The sequence below is a fragment of the Hibiscus syriacus genome, unplaced genomic scaffold, assembly GCF_006381635.1.
Source record: "Hibiscus syriacus cultivar Baekdansim isolate YM2019G1 unplaced genomic scaffold, ASM638163v2 tig00111311_pilon, whole genome shotgun sequence".
Taxonomy (NCBI): domain Eukaryota; kingdom Viridiplantae; phylum Streptophyta; class Magnoliopsida; order Malvales; family Malvaceae; genus Hibiscus; species Hibiscus syriacus.
The window spans coordinates 860,873-866,191 of NW_024063054.1; positions in this window are offsets into that span (position 1 = coordinate 860,873).

The window sequence follows — 5,319 nt, forward strand, 5'->3', positions numbered from 1 at the left end:
AACTTATGCAATTTGATCAGATTCCAAGAACAAGGTCCTATTGACGAGAATCAGTTATTAATCGATCTAAACATACTTAGTATTGAACATAAGGGCATTTTGGTCATTTTGGTGCTCAATGTTTTTCCATTCATTTCAAAGCTTGAGGATATCTATTCATTCTTGAACTTGGTGATATTCTTGAGTCATTTTCATTATAAGGGTATTTTGGTCATTTATAGATCTCACATATTTTAATCAGTTCCTTCATTCCAATCTTATTATTTAATTCAAACGTATCATCTTTTCCAGTTCTTTCGAACAATTCTGACAAAAGATCACTCTCGATAATTTATTCTTAACTCGGAGATTTTCAGGTCAATTGCTTTCTCAGAAATTAGAAACATGTTGTCAAGAATTTTCTATACAAAGACAGGATCTTAGCAATTAAATCCTTAATTTATCGGGTTAGCTACGAAATCTCAGGATATATTCCCATTCAGGGTCAACTCAGACTATTTTTACCTCTCAAAGGCCTTTTTGTAATTTCGTAACCAAATAATCTCGATATTAACTCTTAACGAAAATAAAATATAATTTAGAGATCATATGCTTAATTACTTACCCGAACATTCTCAGATCTTGAAATGATTCCTTAGCAGACTTCTAATATCTTGCACAAACCTTATTGGGATTGAAACCCAGTTATCCAAATTTTCTAAGAAAAACTAGCATTTCTCATTCACATCAGTAATTTTATCGGATCAATATGTCTTTTTAGAATTATTAACCAACTTCCATGGACAATTCTTGTCATCTTACAACATAAGGGTATTTTTGTAATTTTATCCTACCGGAGTATTCTCATAATTTCCCATCCAAGTACCTTTAACATTTGACCTTTGATGAAATAAATTATAAGATATAGATCCATGTCGATTTCTTTATAACTAAACTCAAAACTTGTAATTTAATTCTAACAATCCCTCAATTTCTTATAAAAGTCATCTGAACCATAATTAGTTACCAAATTTCTACTGTATTCGGATCGAGTGTAGAAATTAATTAACTACACAAATGAGACCAATATTAACGTATTCATGCATTTACCAATATTCACATGTTCCATAAAGCATAAAGAGGTAGTAAAGTATTACGTCGATTTCCATGCCATACTGATCGACCATTATATTTCATTCGAACACCCTCGATCTTGAATAGGACTACGGAATAAGACTTAGAACGTCGAAAAACATTAGGATAAGTATAACCGGTCAAAGTCAAAGGTTGTTCAACTCCCGGTCAATGCAAGTCAAAGTTCTGGTTAATAGTGGTCAACGCCAGTAAACAGTCAACGCAGGTCAACGGTCAACAGTCGACCATTTTACACAAATATCACCCTAACAGAAATTAATTAAAAAATTAGCGACCTTCTACAAATATTTACAAAACTAACTCCCGAATGTTACACAAATATCACCCTAACATAAATTAACTGTAAAATTAGCACCCCTACGTGCAGTGACGGCGCGTGTGGTGCGTGAACAATGATACGGTGTCGGAAAATTCCCGGAAAAATTCCTAAAAATTATTTTAAGGCATTTTGAGACACTTATCAAGCTCAGTTCACAATTTTGAACGACGGATAGGTCGATTTTGAAACATCGAAAACTTTAACTTTCTCACCCCTCCACTCGCCGGCAACGATGGAGAAACGGAGGACATCGGTGGACTCGGAACGATGCAAGGAACACGATGATGCGGGAAGTGTCAAAAATGATTGGTCGGATCGTCGTGAAACGACGAAAAACCAATTAAAATTGAGTTAAAACCGATGATACTTCCGACTGAAATTAACGACAAATGATGACGATTCACGACGAAAGGTTTGAGGGGTTTTGTTCATCGATCAATAACGAACACGATGGTGGTTTCGGTTTATCGATTGGCGGTCAGACGGTGAGTAGATCAGAGTTCAAATGAGGGTTGATGGAGGAGGAAAACTGGGAAAAATGCCATCTGCAACACGAGGAGAGCGTTTATAATTCTCTCCTAAAGAAAAATGATTAAACTATGAGTTTAGCCACTGAACTTCCTGCACTTCTTAAATTGGTCTGCAAACTCTACGATTTTTTTCAATTTTATCCTCAATTTTCATCCAATATACCAATTAAATCCAATACTTTATAATTTCTTAATTTTAGCCCCTAAATTAAGGTGTTACAATTCTCCCCTCCTTAAAAGAATTTCATCATCGAAATTTATTCATGTCACAGAATTGCAGAAATGAAAAATTCTATCAATTCTTCTATATCTTCAAGTAGTTTTTATGGAAATACTGATGCTCCACTAATCCTTAACCAGTTGAGTATACATTCTTATCAGAACTCTCCCTCATTTCAATAAAAAAATCTGAACAAAAATTTCCTTGAGTAATCAATTTAGTCTTGGTCATGAGAATATGCTCATATAACAGTAGTATATCCCAATTTCATTTCCGGAGTCGAGTTAGAATTTCTCAGATGAATAACTCTCACATGGCTCGTGAGGTACTTTACAGCATTTAGACCGATGTTACTGGTATTCCTTTTTGTACAAGTATAGCCTTAACGGATAAAAACTTTGATTTACTCGTTACAAATAGGGACTCAGCCCTGGAGTTTCGACTCAGAGAGGTACTGTTGGGATTTTTGGAAGCTCAATTCGACAACCGGAACGGTTTGTAAAGAGGGGTCGGAATGGTTTTTGAGTTTAGAGAGTAATGAGATTGAAAGATAGAAAATTGCACATCGATTTAGAGTGGTTCGACTTTCTAAACCAAAGTCTACGTCCACTACATTAGCTCCTCACCAAGGATTTTCCAACAAATTCACTAATTTGTTCTTTCTTTTGAGAACAAAGAGATAACCTTACAACTCCCTAGTTTTTTCGGGCTAAACTATAACCTTCCCCTAGCTTTTACACGGGATAAGCTAGAACCTTTCCCCTTTACAAAAGGATAAAATAAGTAAACAAGAAAACCTCTCTAAGGTAGGTGTTTACAAGATTGAGCTCACAAGAACAAAATATTTACAAGAGAAAGATGAAATAAGAGTGAAAAACTCTTCTCTTGTGTTTGATTGCTTGGATAGTTGTTCTCTTTATTCTTCAAGTGTCCTTAGCTTGTATTTATAGCTTGGAATGTGTTTGATGTTGTATATAGCCGTTGGGGATGTTTTGGAGCCATTTGGGGATGATTTTTCTACTCAAAAAGGTTGCCCATAACATGGTGCATCGGTGCACTATCATGGTACATCGATACCCCTTCATTAAATTCAAATAAACTAGTTGTTACTAGCCGTTGCAGCCTTCGTGCATGGATGCATCGATGCACAGCCTTGATGCATCGATACATAGAAGGATACATCGATGCACTAATTGCATTTGGTGTTTGAGTGCATGGATGCACTGTATGGTGCATCGATGCACTAGTGCAGGTGCATGAATGCACTGCATGGTGCATCGATGCACTAGTGCAGGTGCATGAATGCACTGCAGGGATGCATGGATGCACTTTGACACCCTTTAGCATTTTGGCTCAAATCTGAATTTAATGGACTTTGAAATATTTTTTACACCTTTTAAAACTTTGAATAAATTGAATTAAGTCCAAAAACATTTTTTAAATTCAATTCAAGTCCAAAAACCATTTTGCCTTAAATTGTTATATCAAAACATAGTTCAACAGGTACGATTGTAGTCTAGGGGAATGTATTGATCAGACATAGTTTGAAAATCGACCAACCGGTCTATCTTAAAAATTTTGACTCAAACCAAATCTCTGATACCACTAAATGTAACCCCCTCAGGCCGATACGGATAACCCGATCCGATCCAATGTGTCACATTAGGGCCACCGGAGTGACCCATCGTAAAAATAGCGAAAATTTTAAAATTTTTCTTAAAACATGTAAAATCATAAAATAATTTATTATTATTCAGAAATAAAACAAGTTTTTCAAACTCATATATAAAAGAAAATACAATCTACATGCCCCCTAATCACATGTACCATACTCTGCAAGCAACGCCGGAAGAACTCCCTTACTGATGTGATAGTTGTACTGGTACAATTCTATTAACCTGCAATAGTGAGTAATAGAGTGAGCTTCGAAAAGCTCAGTAATACAGAACTACCAGATGATGTTATAGGACATGCAGATAAATTGAAAGCCATATAATTTTCCTTATTAAATAAAACATATACCGGTTTTTGGGATAATCTGGGGTTCCACTGGTAGTTCATCAAGTAAAAGCTATAAAGATCTCAATTCATAAGACGTATTCACGTATCACATTTTCTTAAGGTCGAATAGGATGTCTAGTGTGTTCCAACAATACGATAAAATCATAATAGGTACACTAATCAAATGATAATTCAGTAAATCTCAGAAATCATACTGTAGTGGAGCTTTTTAAGCTCGGATTTTAAAACCATCGTATAAAGAGTTAACCTAAGGGAACATCTTAGGGCCTGAGAGCCTACCCAAGAAAGTTTGGGGCCACGGGTCCTACCTAAGAACACATCTTAGGGCCGTAGAGCCTACCCTAGAATAATCTCAGGGCCACAATACCTACCTAAGAGTCACATTAGGTCCATAAAAATTTTCCAGCTTGATCAGAGCTGTACTTTACAAATTTGTATCTCCAAGATACAATTTATACATTGATAGAATTCCATAAGTCATCGCCCATAAGTTGGTGAATCTATAAAACAGTAACCATAAATTTCAGTGTACCTAATGTTAAAACAATAAAACAATTTATTAAAATATAAGGAACACACTAGAGAAATCCCAATATATATCAGAGGCATTTTGTAGTCATCGGTATGGATAACAGAAAACTTATGCAATTTGATCAGATTCCAAGAACAAGGTCCTAATGAAGAGAATCGGTTATTAATCGATCTAAACATACATTTAAGGTTAATACTTTAGAATCCCACTATGTTTTCATGTGCATCCGGAATAACCGGAGAGATTTGAGTCGAAAAAGAAGAAACGAATTTTCAGGGCAATTACCATCCATAACAATCGATCGGATTATCGAACAACTTGATCTGAACAACTCTCAAAACTGATGTTTGTCGACTGGTCATTTCATTGCCCTTACTGGTATTCACTCTATAATACGAACAATTTTTGTCCATAAATCATCTTCAGAATCATCCCTAAATATACCTTAAGGAATCGAACAGGCATCCTTATAATATTTATTTTCTTTCCACATTACAATAATATCAAGAATTGATGACGTATTTGATTCTTAGTTCATAACTATAGGGATCGTACATCATAC